The sequence below is a fragment of the Leucoraja erinacea genome, chromosome 37 (genome assembly GCF_028641065.1).
Source record: "Leucoraja erinacea ecotype New England chromosome 37, Leri_hhj_1, whole genome shotgun sequence".
Classification (NCBI taxonomy): Eukaryota; Metazoa; Chordata; class Chondrichthyes; order Rajiformes; family Rajidae; genus Leucoraja; species Leucoraja erinaceus.
Window position 1 is genome coordinate 6,606,097 of NC_073413.1, and position 18,158 is coordinate 6,624,254.

General features: G+C 45.8%; 1 protein-coding gene across 1 annotated transcript in view; it reads right to left on the minus strand.

Moving 5' to 3' along the window:
* Nucleotides 1-18,158, minus strand: part of LOC129713706 (myocardin-related transcription factor A-like) — a 145,603-nt gene that overhangs the window by 120,413 nt on the left and 7,032 nt on the right. Inside the window, 2 exon segments of the mRNA XM_055662957.1 lie at nt 6,171-6,251; nt 6,584-6,656. The gene's annotated coding sequence lies outside the window, so the exon portion shown is untranslated.

The window sequence follows — 18,158 nt, forward strand, 5'->3', positions numbered from 1 at the left end:
TCTGTCATCTCCTTGATGTTCCTTATCAATCTTATTCGTTACAAGAACTTGCAATCATAAAAGGCCTTTAGTTAAGATGTCCCAGGGCTTATATTTAATCAATCTAAATAGTCAACACTAAGGCAAAGAGATACTGGGCGTCCAAAAGTTCGATTAAAATGGTAAATTTTACGCAAGGAGCCCGGAAGAAATGTCAGAGGTGAAGGGAAGATAGACGCAAAAAGCTGGAGTAACTCAGCAGGTCAGACAGCATCTCTGGAGAGAAGGAACAGGTGAAGTTTCGGGTCGAGACCCATCTTTAGACTCCTTCCTACTCTGAAGTGAAGTGGTTCAAGGAAGGAATTTTTGCTGACACAATAAACACACGCTAAGCGATGTGCTGACAGGCTAATAACACCCATAAAACGGAACCACAAGATGGATGGCGCCAAGCAAAATGATGCCTCCATCATTACTCCTTTCAGCTTAAGAAACAAATATATATTTTGCTCTCTAGGAACAATTAACAGACTGGAGGGCCACTAATAATAGTTTATTGGAAAATGAACATACATTTGCTGCTCCTCAGACTGCTTAACATCAGCTTAACATCAGAGCCTGCCTACTCTACCAACTCGTATTTAAGATTCAAGTTTATTGTCATGTGTCCCCGATAGGACAATGAAATTCTTGCTTTGCTTTAGCACACCAGAACATAGTAGGCATGAATACAGAACAGATCAGTGTGTCCATATACCATTATATAAATAAATGCACACACATGAATAAATAAACTGATAAAGTGCAATTTATAAAGGAGTTGTGGAACTAAAATGCTAAACAATGTTGAGCGAGTCCAGAATCAGGGACCACAATCTTATAATAAAGGGGAGGTCATTTAAGACTGAGGTGAGAAAAAACATTTTCACCCAGAGAGTTGTGAATTTATGGAATTCTCTGCCACAGAGGGCAGTGGAGGTCAAGTCACTGGATGGATTTAAGAGAGAGTTAGATAGAGCTCTAGGGGCTAGTGGAGTCAAGGGATATGGGGGGAAGGCAGGCACAGGTTATTGATTGGGGACGATCAGCCATGTTCACAGTGAATGGCGGTGCTGGCTCAAAGGGCCGAATGGCCTCCTCCTGCACCTATTTTCTATGTTTCTATTAATTTAACAAATGGAATTTACGGGATATTGAGAAGTGCACAGGATAGGGAGAGGAACAGTGGTTTTGAGTTAGCAGTAAACTTGCTGGATAATAGTTTAATAGTCATTCTGTTAGATAAGCATGAGTCACGTATTAAACATCTACTGTGGGCGTGAGAGGAGCTCATATTCTAAAGCTAGTTTCTATCTGGCCTTCCGTGATATACTTCTGGCAGGAAAAAAGCATTTTCATTATTCCATTTGGTTTTGGCAAGAATCTGCATCACATGAAGGAAATGTTTAGCCTAAACTAAAGGGCCTGTCCCACGAGCATGCGACTCCATGCGGCAAGCGCAACCCAAGCGACTCCATGCGGCAAGCGCGACCTAACCAGAAGCGGGGTCCGCGCGGAGGTCGAGTGAGTGACATGAAGTGCGAGCGAAGCCCGCGGGGAGTTCCCGCGTGACGTACGGCGTCGAGGCGGCTGCGGGCCGGCAGGCTGTTGTCTAGCGGAATTTTTGAACACGGTCAGTTTTTCGGAGCCCCGCGCGATGTCGGTTCCAGCTCCGCACAACTCCATACGGCTCCTGCGATCGAAGTGGGACCGGCCCCGCGAGGCCGTACGGCTCAAGCGACCACGTTAGGTAGCGCCTGCCGCATGCAGTCACTTAGGTCGCGCTTGCTGCATGGAGTCACATGCTCGTGGGACAGGCCCTTTAGGAACAACTACAGGAAATGTTTAAGCCAACATACAAACCTTGAGTGGGAGTGGACCGTTCGGCCCCTTGATCCTACCCTGTTGAAGGGTCTCGACCCGAAACGTCGTCTATTCCTTCTCTCCATGGATGCTGCCTCACCCGTGGAGTTCCTCCAGCATTTTTGTCTACCTTCCATCATTCTATGAGATCATTACTGCTCTGATTATAACATCATCTTTGCATTCTACCTCTCTCTGGAAATGTTTCAATCATTGCTCATCTTTTGGTGGCACGGTGGCTTTGTATTGTATTGTATTCAAATTTATTGTCATTGTCTCAATTTGAGACAACGAAATGAATTTCCCTTACAGGCAGTATCATAAAAAAAAAAAAAATCACCAAAAAAAATAAATAATAATAAATAAATAATAAAGCATATTAAAAATAAAATTGAAATTGAATTTTAAAAAAAGCACAAACACAGAAAGTCCACGACACAACATAACATAAATGGCACCAAGGTGAGGATGGCACCATAGTCCAGCCAGCCTCCCCTCCGTGTTCATCCGTGGTCGGGGCCTTCCGAGCACCCGCAGTCGCCGCCCCGGCTGGCCCGATGTTCAGGCCCTCACTCCGGGCTGGTGGCACAGTGGCTTAGTGGTAGAGCTACTGCCTCACAGCGCCAGAGACCCGGGTTCGATCCTGACCACGGGTGCTGTCCGCATAGAGTTTGTCCGTTCTCCCCAAGTCCACGTGGGCTTTCCCCGGATACTACGGTTTCCTCCCAAAGACGTTCAGGTTTGTAGGTTAATTGTCTTTGGTAAAAGGTTGCAAATCGTCTCTAGTGTGTGGGATAGTGCTAGTGTACAGGGTGGTCACAGGTCCGGGCGGACTCGGTGGGCCTGTTCCCGTGCCGTATCTCAAAGACTTGACTCTCTCAACAGTATCGTTTTTCATACAAATCCAAGCGCGTTTGTCCACTGGCCTCGCCTTTAACTGGATTCCCACCTCACCGTGGGTTTTCTCCGAGATCTTCACTCCACCTTGGTTCTTGGTTTCTTGGTCCTCCAAAATATTCCAAATGGAATTTAAACTGGAGGTGGTGGAGGGAGGACTTAAGCCAGAAAGGGTTATTAGGAAGAAAGAGCTACCTTAAATGTCAGTTGCAACTGGTTGGGTAACTATGGTGAGGTGGAGATTATTCCATGCTTTAATTGTGCGGGGGAAGAACGAATTGCTGTACACATCTGTACACCTCCCACACTCCAAAGACGTACAGGTTAGCAGGTTAATTGGCTTGGTATAAATGTAAATCAAAAAAATGTCCCAAGTACATGTAGGGTAGGGCTGATGTGCGGGGATCACTGGTCCCGTTTCTGCACTGTAAACTAAAAAAAAAGTCTATCTTCAATGTTGAGGCCCCAGTACTAATCCCTGCGGCTTACCAGAGAAATGGCAATTGCGTTTCCTAATGACCAGTCTTCAATCCATGTCGATGTGCCACCTCATGACCCATTTGCTTCAATCTTTGATGCAACACTCAGCAGATGCCTTTTGGACAGTGGAGGGAGGGGGAAGAGTGTGGAGGGAGGGGGAGAGGGGTGGGGGGGGAGAGTGGGGGGAGGGTAGGGTAGTTGGGAGAGGTGGAAGAGGGACAGAGGGGTAGGGGGAAGGGGGGGTGGGGGGAGAGAGGGATGGGGTTGGGGTGGGAGGAGGAGGGGGAGGGGGAGGAGAGGGAGAGGGGCGAGGAGAGGGGGGTGGAGGGGGGGGAGAGAGAGATGGGGGAGGAGGGAGGGGGAGGAGAGGGGACGGGGGGAGAGGTGTATGTGGGAGGGGGGGGATGAGGTACCACCATGAGGTACCACCTCCAGTTTAAATTCCATTTGGAATATTTTGGAGGACCAAGAAACCAAGAACCAAGGATACCCATGTACTACTTTGTCCACTGCTTGTCATCCTTTTCAAATTAACGCCATTGGATTGGTCAAATGTCATTTCCCTTTCACATTGATTTATTTTCCTAATTGTCTATGGAATTCTCCACCTCAGAGGGCGGTGGAGGCCGGTTCTCTGGATGCTTTCAAGAGAGAGCTAGATAGGGCTCTTAAAGATAGCGGAGTCGGGGGACATGGGGAGAAGGCAGGAACGGGGTACTGATTGGGGATGATCAGCCATGATCACATTGAATGGATCGAAGGGCCGAATGGCCTACTCCTGCACCTATTGTCTATTGTCCTGCCATTACATCTTTAATAATAAATTATGTTGTTTTCCCAGACAGATGTTAAGATAACTGGCCTACAGTTTCCTCCTTGTCTTCTTCCCCAACTTCTGCTTTGGATTAAACTGAGAAACATTCAGTATTTTACAATCTAATCTTGCCCACGTCATCAGAGAAATATTGCACAATGTAAAAAAAATGCATCTATTATCTCATTTGCCATTTATTTTGATACCCTGAAATGAAGTTCATCAAATTTATCAGTACCACTTTCCCCGCGATTATACTATCCCCCCCAAATTCCTGCCTCCTATTCCCAATTTACAGTTATTTGGGGAAGGCTGCAAATTGATGCGCACATCCACGCATGCTGCTGAGCTGTAGCAACTCACAAATACGCAGCGACCTCCCCTCTCCTGGGAAGTAACTGACTGTTCTGGCTGCACATGCATTAGGAAGAGACAGGAGCAGTTCTTCTAACTTGTCTCAGCGCACTGGGTTATTAATACACTGTCCTACTTTTACACTGACAGTTCTGCAAGTCAAACCCACACATGCACAGGGAGAGCTCAGATGCAAGGCTATTCCCCCAGGGGAAAGGAAGAAAGATGTGTCAACTCTTTCCCATCTAATGGCCATTTACAGAAATGAGGAATTGTTTTAAGGAAGAATGGTTTAAGGGGTGGCCCCGTGGCGCAGCGGTAGAGTTGCTACATTACAACGCTTCCAGCGCCAGAGACCCAGGTTCGATCCCGACTACGGGCGCTGTCTGTACAGAGTTTGTACGTTCACCCCGTGACCTGCGTGGGTTTTCAAGATTCAAGAGACTCAAGATTCAAGAGAGTTTATTGTCATGTGTCCCAGATAGGACAATGAAAATCTTATCATGATCCGGTGGGCGGCGCGACTCTCGTCAGCAGCGGCCTCTGCAGCCCGTCCGCGTTTTATTATTTTCTGTCTATGTTTTTATGTAATTTTTTTTTATTTTTTGTTGGGGTGTGGGTGGGGGGGTGGGGGGGGGTGGTGGGTGGGAGGGAGGGGGAAACTTTTAAATCTCTCCCTGCACGGGAGACCCGACCTTTTCTCGTCGGGTCTCCGTTATCGTTGGGGCTGCAATGAGGAGCGGCCTCCAACAGGAAGAGACCGGGGACTCTGGTGCCGACTCACCTCACCGTCGCGGGGCTGGCCGAGTCGGGCGGGTGGAGCGGCAGAGGAGCGCTGCTGCTGCTGCAGCCCGACCTCCGGAGATTCGGAGGCTGCAACTGCGGGTCTGGTGGACGGCGGCACCGAGCCCGCGGGTCCCTGGAGGGAGACCGCTTTTTCAGGGCTCTCGCAACGGCGACTTCCCCTGCCCGAGTTGCGGGGTCGAGGAGCTCCTGGAGCGGGGCCTGACATCACCGCCCCGCGCGGCTTGGAATGGCCGCAGGACTCTGCGAGCGCACGCCGGGGGATTTAACACCAAGACCCGGTGTGCGACCTCGCACCACCCGGCGTGGCTTTAATGGCCGCGGGACAATCGCCATCGCCAGCCGGGGGCTTTGGACACATCGAAATTCTTAAGCTTTTTTGGCTTCATCACAACAACAATGTGATGGATGTTTATGTAAATTGTGTTGTGTCTTGGGTCTATTTGTTTGTAATGTATGGCTGCAGAAACGGCATTTCGTTTGGACCTCAAGGGGTCCAAATGACAATTAAATGTATCTTGTATCTTGAAATTCTTGCTTTGCTTCAGCACAACAGAGTATTGTAGGCATGAATACAGAACAGATCAGTGTGTCCATATACCATTGAATAAATATACACACACACACACTGAGATTGCAATCTCCTCCCCCACTCCAAAGAGGTACAGGTTTGTAGATTAATTGTCTTGGTATAAATGTAAATTGTCACTATGTGTGTCGCATAGTGTTAATGTGCGGGGAAGGCTGATCAGTGCAGACCCGATGGGCCGAAGGGCCTATTTCTGCACAGTACCTCTAAATTAAACGACATCAGATACAACTATACCAATCAACTCAAGGTCAATAACCAAGATTTTAAAATGGTTAACCTCTTCTTCAATTTATCAATCTGATATTACTTTGAAGCAGGTTAAAAGGAAAGACCATGATTAATAAATACCTCGATTTGGGTCAATTCGGCAGCAGCACATCAACTAGATTGAGTACCCGTCAAATCCACATCGATGTTAGCACTACCACACTGTATGGAAAAGAAAAGAGTAAAATGTGGTTCATAAAACAAACTGCAATTCCTTAACGGTTAGAAATGTGACTCTTCCCAAAACCAGTTGAGTTCAGTTTAGAGATACAGTGCGGAAACAGTCCCTTCAGCCCACCGAGTCAGTGCTGACCAGCGATCCTCACACTAACACTATGCTACACACAGGGACATTTAACAATTTTACCAAGCCAATTAACCTATCGTGCCAGCTGAAAATGAGCCCTTTCAACAGGAGCCAAATATGGCCCTGAATATTCTGCACCCTCATATTTTTATCGATTTCTTTCTCTGTTACAAAATATTTAAGGTACCTGTACAGGTCTCTGGCTGCTTTCTTCTCCAGCTTTGTTCCATTTTTAAGGTCAATTGATTCCAACACAAAGCCTGTAAATAAAAGGGAAAAAGTATCACCATGGATGACTCGAGTGCAATGATGTGCCATCATCTAAACTGAAACAGAAATGGATAATATGTGACTCCACATAAAAGTCCTCCTTGATAAGCCGCTGAAAGTCCAAGACTCTGCAAAAACATTGCGCAAAAAAAAAAGCTTAATCATGTTTAATGTTTGATTTTTCTCACAAAAACATGCAAGAAAATATTCAGAGAGAAGAAACATACAGAACTAGTTTCTTCAACAAATCAATGCCCTCTTTAAAATATCTCACAAAATAATTTAAACCCACGTGTGATGCTTTTTATTCAAGAAGGAACTGCAGATGCTGGAAAATCGATGGTACACAAAAATGCTGGAGATATCTCCTTCGCTCCATAGATGCTGCTGCATCTGCTGAGTTTTCTCCAGCATTTTTAGTTTAGTTTAGAGATACAGCGTGGAAACAGGCCCTTCGGCCCAGCATGTCCGCACAGACCAGCACTTTAACACACACTAGGGACAATTTACATTTATACAAAGCCAATTAACCTACAAACCTGTACGTCTTTGGAGTTTGAGAGGAAACCGAGGATCTCAGAGAAACTCCACGTAGGTCACGGGGAGAACATATAGATAGATAGATAGCCTTTTATTGTCATTCAGACCGAAGTCTGAACGAAATTGCAGCAGTCATACATATAATACCATACAATAAAACAACAATAAACACACATTAACATCCACCACAGTGAGTCCACCCAGCATCTCCTCACTGTGATGGAGGCAAAAGTCTTAGGCCGCAGTCTCTTCCCTCCTCTTCTCCCTCTGCGCTGGGGCGATATAACATATAAACTCCATACAGACAAGCGCTCGCAGTCTGGATCGAACCCGGGACATGGGTCGTTGGCGCTGGAGGGCAGCATCTCCACTGCTGCGCCACAGTACCGCACAAACCTCACCACAATTTGTAAGCTGAGCCACTTAAAATGCCTGGTTTCTTTTAATTTTTTACATTTTTGCAGCATTTTATGTAACAGTTTTCCGACTGCATCCCCAGTGGAAGGGAGATTGGTTACTCAATCTCCCTAGGGAAACTTACCAAATGGGGCAATAATCTTTATTGACAAATTCATAAAGAAGTGGTGAAAACATTAGTATAATTGATGTAAAGGCCAAAGCTACTTATTGCATTCAGCTTGCAAGTGTAAAATGATTACAAGCAAATAATCTTAAACTTCTGGACCTCGAAACACTTCTTGGGAAAGGGGAAGCGAAGAAAATGATAAATGGGTTCTGCTAGCTTAGCGACAGTCCTGAGTAAACCGAGGATCTCAGAGAGGAGCATAGATAGGAGGATTTTTCTTTCCCATAGCAGAGATATGTAAAGCTTATGGGCATAGGTTTAAGGTACAGGTTACGATGTTTAGAGGGGATCAGAGGAATAGCCACAGAGGATGAAAACTATAGCATGGTACAGAAGCCTCCCACCAAACTCAAGCTGTTCACCCTGACTAGGGCAACACATTAAACAGCACCTAAACAGCTATTTGGCTGTGTGTCCATCTGAATTCACATCCCAGACCACAATCACTTTTACACAGGATATTTCTTCAAGGAAAATTTAGATACAGTACAGAAACAGACCCTTCAGTCCACCGAGTCCGCGCCAACCAGCGATCACCCCGTACGCCAACACTATCCCCCATACTAGGGAACATTTACAATTAACCTACAAACCTGTATGTCTTTGGTGTGTGGGAGGAAACTGGAGCACCCGAAGAAAACCCACGTGGTCACAGGGAGAACATACAAACTCCATACAGACAGCACCCATGGTCAGGATCGAACCTGGATCTCTGGCGCTGTAAGGCAGCAACTCTACCGCTGCGCCACCATGCCACCCTCCAGGAGCTTACCATGAGTGGCAACTATCCAGACTGAAAATGACTAAATGCAAAAAGGATTGTTTGAATATTACTTCAGAATGAAACTATGAAAATACATACAAGCACATCATGAGGAAAAGGGTGTAAAGTGCTGAAGTAACTCAACGGGTCAAGCATCAACTCTGGAGAACATGGATAGACGACGTTTCAGGTCAAGACCTGAAACATCACCTATCCATTCTCTTCAGATACGCTGCCCGACCCGTTGAGTTACTCCAGCACTCTACGCCATTTTGTGCCCCCTATTCCTTTAAGCCAGAGATGCTGTCTGACCCGCTGAGTTACTCCAGCTTTTTGTGTCTATCTTCAGTTTAAACCAGCAACTGCAGTTCTTTGTTTCCACATAACGAGCAAAATACTATACTACAAAGTAGTACTTCCGAAGAAGGGTTTCGGCCCGAAACGTTGCCTATTTCCTTCGCTCCATAGATGCTGCTGCACCCGCTGAGTTTCTCCAGCATTTTTGTCTACCTACTGTACTACAAGCTTCTCTCTCCATTTTAAACAGAAATAAACGCTCCATTCTAAGGCCTATGATGGATGACATTATCTATCAGTAGCATCTACATTAAGTCTAAACTTTTCTTAACAGCTCCCTTCAACTTATGCAAGCAAACTCACTAATAAATCTTTAGCTCTATATACACAAACCCATTAGCATGTCGATAATCAGGGCATTCCTCAACTACAACTGGCTTCCCATCATTGCGTGCAAACATTAGTCTGAGGAGGTTTTAACAGGGCCAAGGACAAGTTCCTCCTCCATCACCAAACCAAAGAGACATCTGGTTTTGCAACAAATTCATTCCACAACAAAAAAATGTTTTCCCCCTGTCACAGGCAGCGCAACAAACGTCAGTAATCACAAGCCGACATAGAGCAAGATCAGACTGGGAACAGAAGAGAAATTGCATTTATTAAAAACCACGATGACACGGAGACACGGAGAAACCATTCCCCCAACTCAATACTTCTTTTTCTGGAATATTAAAATGAATGAATGATGTTAATTGAATAAGTTTATTGGCCAAGTATGTACACATACAAGGAATTTGCCTTGGTGCTCCGCTCGCAAGTAACAACACGACATGCAGTCACCCATTAAGAATAAAACATTAAGAATAAAACATTATAGTTTAAACATGTGAAGGAAATAAAATACCAGAGAAAAAGGAGGCTACATTTCTTGGTTATTGAGTAGAGCTACTGCTCGTGGAATTTTTTTTTATGTCTGGCAGTTGCGGCTTTGACAGACCGGAGTCGCCTTCCAGAGGGAAGTGATTCACAGAGTTTGTGGCCAGGGTGAGAGAGGTCAGAGATGATCTTACCCGCTTGCAGTGTACAGTTCATCAATGGGAGGGGGGGGGGGGGGGGGGGTGTGTGAAGTCATTTCACTAAAAACTTTAAGCATGATAGTTTCTGCAATGACTCTACTGCTGAACATCCACTGCTGGCTCGTGAAACAGACTGTTTATGAATTTACTGGAGCAATTCAGTGGGTCGGGCAGGCAGCATCTGTGGAAGGAAAAGATGGGTGGAGTTTTGGGTCAGGACACCTAGTCAAGTCCAGTTTATTCGTCACATACGCATACGAGATGTGCAGTGAAATGAAAAGTGGCAATGCTTGCGGATTGTGCAAAAAAACTACAAAACAGAATGGAACAGAATCAGTAATTACATATTTGTGGGAGAAAAAAGAGAAAAAAAACCCAGTGATTTTAAAAAGACACCACACAACAGTAAATTGGTACTGTAAGTTAGTCCCTGGTGAGATAGGAGTTTACATTCCTAATGGCCTGTGGGAAGAAACTCCTTCTCATCCTCTCTGTTTTCACAGCATGGCAACGGAGGCGTTTGCCTGACCGTGGCAGCTGGAACAGTCTGTTGCTGGGGTGGAAGGGGCCCCCCATGATCTTGTTTGCTCTGGATCTGCAACAGACTTGTTGCCCTGCAGTAACGTTGCTGTACTTTACATGACTCAACTCTGGTCATCGCTTGTGGGAATAAATGAGCAAGTGGAAAACAGGATGGCGGGTGATGGGAAGAACAACCACTCCTGGCCTAACTCCATCACCATTGACATTCGCAATAATCTATTAGTCACCCAGAGGCAATTGAAACTTTGCTCACTACTCTCCATATCCCCCTTGTCCCCATCTTAATCAAATGTACCCCACCTCTGCCCCACCCATCACCATCCAGGGACATTCAGTCTGTAGAAGTACCCTGATCCAAAACGCCACCCGTATGTTCCTTCTGCAGATGCTGCCTGATCCACTGAATTATTGCAGGTAGACAAAAAATACTGCAGAAACTCAGCGGGTGAGGCAGCATCTATAGAGAAGGAATAGACACTTTGAGACCTAAAACACCGCGTACTCCTTCCCCCCCATAGATGCTGCCTCACCCACTGTGTTTCTCCAGCACTTGGTGTCATTTTTTCCCCAGAGAATGTATCAGGTTCTAGTCTAGTATATTTATAAAATGCATTCATTGGTCCATATTGTGCTTCTTCAGACAACGAAAGGTCCCGACCAGAAACATTGCCTATTCATATCTTCCAGAGATGCTGCCTCACCTACTGAGTTACTCCAGCTAAATCAGCACCTGCAGTTCCTTGTGTCTACACATACTTGGGGGGTCCTGTTTGGCTCAAAAGATAAACACAAAGTGCTGGAGTAACTCAGCGGGACAGGCAGCATCTCTGGAGAAGGAATGGGTGACATTTCGGGATGAGACTGTGCAAAGTACTAATGACTGCTGCAATTTCGTTCAGACTTCGGTCTGAATGACAATAAAAGGCTATCTATCTATCTATCTGGGGCATTATATATCATAACAAGTACTTTCATCTGAATATACATACAGAGACCATCGAAATGAGTACGGTCGGCTCCAAATCTAACTACATGGCTGCCCGCATGCCGCTAGGTGGTGGTGTGGAGAACCTGACATGGATTATGGATCAGGTCATCAGTGGCAAAACCAGACACGGATCAAATCAGCTTGATGTACAGAGACCCTTCCTCGGGATCTGGTCAGGAAGCCAGGGTCTGGAGGAAAAGGCTGCTACTTCAACCCAGGGCTTCAACAGTTTGGCAGATTCTAATGGGTTCCACTGTGGCCATTGCTCACTCACTCCCTGTCTGCCCAGCCCAGAGCACCCGGTGAGGTGGAGACAACAGAGAAGCTCTGCTTCATTGCTCCGATGTTCCCTCCAGCTCACGCGATGCCCGATTCTACTTACGAATGAACTCCACCACCACCTCGCAATGACATCTGTGACAGCTGCCTTTTTTGTTTATTTATAAAGAGAAGGCCCGGCTTGATCCAACCAGTGGCAGGGGTCACAATTTTTCTCAAATTCCAACCCGATCCAAGCGCAGCATTTGCAGTCAGATTCCAACAGGCACAGGTCGAGCTTCCAGGCTTCAGAAATAACCAGAGTGCCTTCACTCAAATAGTCAATTACCTAGCAGAAAAACACGTCAGCTACAAGTGGCGGCACTGTGGTGCAGCGGTAGAGTTGCTGCCTTACAAAGAAAGAGACCCAGGTTCGATCCTGACTACAGGTGCTGTCTGTACAGAGTTTGCATGTTCTCCCCATGAATTCTTTTTCGGGAGCTCCGGTTTCCTCCCACACTCCAAAGACGTACAGGTTTGTAGGCTAATTGACTTGGTAAAAGTCTAGAAAGATAGAAAATAGGTGCAGGAGTAGGCCATTCGGCCCTTCGAGCCTGCACCGCCATTCAATATGATCATGGCTGATCATCCAACTCAGTATCCTGTACCTCCCTTCTCTCCATACCCCGATCCCTTTAGCCACAAGGACCACATCTAACTCCCTCTTAAATATAGCCAATGAACTGGCGTTAACTACCTTCTGTGGCAGAGAATTCCACAGATTCACCACTCTCTGTGTAAAAAATAATTTTCTCATCTCGTTCCTAAAAGACTTCCCTCTTATCCTTAAACTATGACCCCCATTTTCTGGACTTCCCCAACATCGGGAACAATCTTCCTGCATCTAGCCTGTCCACCCCCTTAAGAATGTTGTAAGTTTCTATAAGATCTCCCCTAAATCTTCTAAATTCTAGCGAGTACAAGCCGAGTCTACCCAGTCTTTCTTCATATAAAAATCCTGCCATCCCATTTTAATCCTGCCATTTTAATCCAGCATCTGCAGTTCTTTCCCACACAGAGAAAGAAAGCATTTAAGAAGGAACTGCAGATGCTGGAAAATCGTAGGTAGGCAAAAGTGCTGGAGAAACTCAGCGGGTGCAGCAGCATCTATGGAGCGAAAGAAATAGGCAACGTTTCGGGCCGAAACGTTGCCTATTTCCTTCGCTCCATAGATGCTGCTGCACCCGCTGAGTTTCTCCAGCACTTTTGTCTACCTGAGAAAGAAAGCATTATACTTTCAAAGAAACCTCTTCCCAAACCATACAGTGCCAAGGTTAGACATACACTCTATTAAAGTCAGATGATTAGCTATCCCCTGGATGTCTCAAGGTGACAAGTGATAATCCGAGCTTAATATTTGATCAGATGGATATGATGGAATGCCCTAGTTATGTTACCATCACAGTGTGTCCATATCATAACAAAAGCTCATAAAAGCATCCCGTTCCCTTATAATTCCACTGCTTAGCCTGAAACAGAGCCAAAGTATTCTGGGCAATCATCGGCCCATGCCAAATAAGATGGCTTTAGCCAGGAAGGCACTGAGTCCATCAGCATTGCTGCATCAGCAAGAAACTGACAGCCAGGTTGTCTCGATGGCTGACTTGCATGTGCTGCTCAGCAGACTGTGCCGTGATGCTCCCTGCACTCTGGCAGCACACAGGCTGCTCTCACACTTGAATTTGAACACACACACACACACACACACACACACACACACACACACACACACACACACACACACACACACACACACACACACACACACACACACACACACACACACACACACACACACACACACACACACACACACACACACACACACACACACACACACACACACACACACACACTGTGTGAAAGATGTGAATGCTGGAGTTTAGAAGGATGAGAGGGATCTCATTGAAACATACAAGATTCTTAAGGGCTTGGACACACTAGAGGCAGGAAACATGTTCCCGATGTTGGGGGAGTCCAGAACCAGGGGCCACACAGTTTAAGAATAATGCCCCTGTCCCACTTAGGAAACCTGAACGGAAACCTCTGGAGACTTTGCGCCCCACCCAAGGTTTCCGTGCGGTTCCCAGAGGTTTTTGTCAGTCTTCCTACCTGCTTCCACTACCTGCAACCTCTGGCAACCACCTGCAACCCCTGGGAACCGCACGGAAACCTTGGGTGGGGCGCAAAGTCTCCAGAGGTTTCCGTTCAGGTTTCCTAAGTGGGACAGGGGCATTAGGAGCAAACCATTTAGAACGGAGACGAGGAAACACTTTTTCTCACAGAGAGTGGTGAGTCTGTGGAATTCTCTGCCTCAGAGGGTGGTGGAGGCAGGTTCTCTGGATGCTTTCAAGAGAGAGCTAAATAGGGCTCTTAAAAATAACAGTCAGGGGATATGGGGAGAAGGCAGGAACGGGGTACTCATTGGGGATGATCAGCCATGATCACATTGAATGGCGGTGCTGGCTCGAAGGGCCGAATGGCCTGCTCATGTACCTATTGTCTATTGTCTTGATGCACAGAAAGGAACTGCAGATGATGGTGACAGACACAAAGCGCTGGAGGAACTCAGCAGGTCAGGCAGCATCTCTGGAGAAAAATCTCGAAGGGGCAGATGGCCTACTCCTGCACCTATTGTCTAGTGTCACAATGTGTGAAATGGTAAGATCCATCGCTCAAATGAAGTAGTCTGAAGTAAGAATCCCGCCCAATACATCCACTGTCCATTCCCTCCACAGATGCTGCTGAACTGCAGAGTTACTCCAGCATTTTGTTTTACTCAAATGAAGCAACAGCCTATGACCTAGTTGCTGTTCTGTAGGACTTGTATTCCAAAACAGTACACACTAGCTCAAGAAGTGGGGTCTCAACCTGAAACGTCACCTTTCCATGTTGTCCAGAGCTGCTGCCTGGCCTCCCTTACTCCAGCACTCTGTGCCCGTTACACACAAGCTCAACTGAACTCAACTCAACAAGGCTGATGTTTCAACACGGCGTTATTAGCGCCACGTTTTAGAAAGCACTGCAGATGCAGGAAAAATTAAAGGTAGACAAAAATGCTGGAGAAACTCAGCAGGTGAGGCAGCATCTGAGGAGCGAAGGAATAGGTGACGTTTCTGGTCGAGACCCTTCTTCAGAGCCATCATCTTTCAGGCAAGAATAAAGGCGTTATTTGTCCATTCACATCAAAGATTGCTTGCAACTTTCGCAAAGCCAAACAAGTTTCAACAATATCCTGGCTAACAGTCAACGCTTTTTTAAGATCATTCAAACATAGGAACTGTTTATTTCTTATTACTAACTCTGTGACAATGTTGCTGAATGTAACTGGATGTTTTTCATTTCTGTTTAAAAAAACAATTAGTGATTTATATAAGTATTATTGAAGAATTCACATCGGGGAAACATTAGACAGACACAAAATGCTGGAGTAACTCAGCGGGTCAGGCAGCATCTGTGGAAAACGTGGATAGGTGACGTTTCACAGAGTGCTGGAGTAACTCAGCGGGTCAGGCAGCATCTCTGGAGAACGTGGATAGGTGACGTTTCACAGAGTGCTGGAGTAACTCAGCGGGTCAGGCAGCATCTCTGGAGAACGTGGATAGGTGACGTTTCACAGAGTGCTGGAGTAACTCAGTGGGTCAGGCAGCATCTCTAGAGAACGTGGATAGGTGACGTTTCACAGAGTTTCATAGGTGACGTTTCACAGAGTGCTGGAGTAACTCAGCGGGTCAGGCAGCATCTCTGGAGAACATGGATAGGTGACGTTTCGGGTCAGGACCCTTCTTCAGCAATGTTTGTAAACAAAGAAGTAAATAATATTGGTATGAACCAGCATTGGCATTTCCTTGTTATTACAGAGAAACATTAGGCTCAGCGAAGTTATGCTGGCCTTTCGATACAAATGACTTCTTGCCAATCTTCAACTAACCCACGCAATCCCATAATTAGAGACAGAAAATGAGAGATGCCGGAAATTGGAAATAAATTGCCATTTTCAGGCTGATTGATACTTTTCTTCAAAAATACCTCCACAATGTGTCCAAAGTTTGCATTTCAATTACAAGAAAACCCAAAATATCACCTATTCCTTCGCTCCATAGATGCTGCCTCACCCACTGAGTTTCTCCAGCATTTTTGTCTGCCTGTTACATTGTTACGTCTTTTAGAGATACAGTGCAGAAATAGGCCCTTCGATAGGCACTTCGAGTCCACACTGACCAGTGACCACCCCGTACACAAGCACTATCCTACACACTGGGGACAATTTACAGCCTTTACCGAAGCCAAATAACCTTCAAAACCTGTACGTCTTTAGAGTGTGGGAGGAAACCAGAGCACCTGTGGAAAATCCACGCGTTCACGGGTAGAACGTACAAACTCCGCCCAGACAGTAGTCTGTGTCAGATCTTAGTGGAGATCAAACCCGGGTCTCTGGCGCTGTAAGGCAGCAACTTTACCTCTGCGCCACGGTGCCACTAGTCTGGATCGCTGGTCGGCACAGGCTCGGTGGGCCAAAGGGCCTGTTTCCGGACTGTACCTCTCAACTAAACTAAATTGTTCCCCGTGGAAGCTAAAATTGCTGCGTCTCAAGTGATTTGTTTGTTTTAATTAACCAAAATACCCTTGTTTTCTGACCTCTAAAAACCGGAAGAAGCTTTTGGTGTGCTGGCCTTTATAAATCAGAGCATTGAGTATAGAAGCTGGGATGTAATGTTAAAATTGTACAAGGCATTGGTGAGGCCAATTCTGGAGTATGGTGTACAATTTTGGTCGCCTAATTATAGGAAGGATGTCAACAAAATAGAGAGTAGAGGAGATTTACTAGAATGTTGCCTGGGTTTCAGCAACTAAGTTAAAGAGAAAGGTTGAACAAGTTAGGTCTTTATTCTTTGGAGAGCAGAAGGTTAAGGGGGGACTTGATAGAGGTCTTTAAAATGATGAGAGGGATAGACAGAGTTGACGTGGATAAGCTTTTCCCATTGAGAGTAGGGAAGATTCAAACAAGAGGACATGACTTGAGAATTAAGGGACAGAAGTTTAGGGGTAACATGAGGGGGAACTTCTTCACAGAGAGTGGTAGCTGTGTGGAATGAGCTTCCAGTGGAAGTGGTGGAGGCAGGTTCGATTTTATAATTTAAAAATAAATTGGATAGGTATATGGATGGGAACGGAATGGAGGGTTATGATCTGAGTGCAGGTAGATGGGACTAGGGGAGAATAAGTGTTCGGCACGGACTAGAAGGGCCGAGACGGCCTGTTTCCGTGCTGTAATTGTTATACAAGTAAGCAAATAAATAAATAAATCCTGACTAATAAGTTCAAGCACTGTATACTCCACAGTATTCCTGGTGTCTCCAGCATGGAAAATATTCGTACAGCTATCCAAACAACAACATCTTGAAGTCACTACCACTAAGTACAATAATCGTTCATGAACACAGAGCAAATGCATCCCTCTCCAAACCAAAACCTTAGCAGTGCAATAACTTATAAAATTAGATGTTTTCCCTTGGATACTAACATGTAGTCAGTGGAGGAGATAGTTATACGGAGGTTTTCCCTGCACTTTACCAACTGTTTGCCGGTGCACGTGATGTACAAAGGTTCCACAACTACGCACTCGAGCACAAAGCGTTGCCCCGAGCTTGAAAAATAGCCGAGGATTAGAAGTCAGACAAGCAAATAAATCTTGCACAACAGCTGGGACACTGCGCACAAAACTCAAACCACATTTGCCAGAGTAGTAGGATCGTGATTGCACGGGTCCCTTGTCAGCTACTCTTTCTCATCCTGGCCCTTCAGGTCGAACCAGGGGAGAGGAAGGTAGCTAACAAATTAAGTTCAATATAAAATTCTTAAGGGATTGGACAGGCTGGATGCAGGAAAAATGTTCCCCATGCTGGGGGTGTCCAGAACCAGGGGTCACACAGTTTAAGAATAAGGGCTAGGCCATTTAGGACTGAGGTGAAACTTTTTCACCCAGAGAGTTGTGAATCTGTGGAAATCTCTGCCACAGAAGGCAGTGGAGAGGCCAATTCACTGAGCGTTTTCAACAGACAGTTGGATTTAGCTCTTAGGGCTAACGGAATCAAGGGATATGGGGAAAAAGCAGGAACGGGGACTGGTTTTGGATGATCAGCCATGATCATATTGAATGGCGGAGCTGGTTCATAGGGCTGAATGGCCTACTCTTGCACCTATTCTGTGTTTCTGTGATTCCTCGCCATCATTAAATCAATGAGTGTCATTGTCTGACTGGAATTAAGTTTTGAACCATCTATTAGAATGCTTGGAAACTTCCATTCAAAGAGTCCATTTCAAGATTGTTAAGGCAGAATATAAATTTAAAGCATTGTGCAAACTTGGCCTATGAAAGAG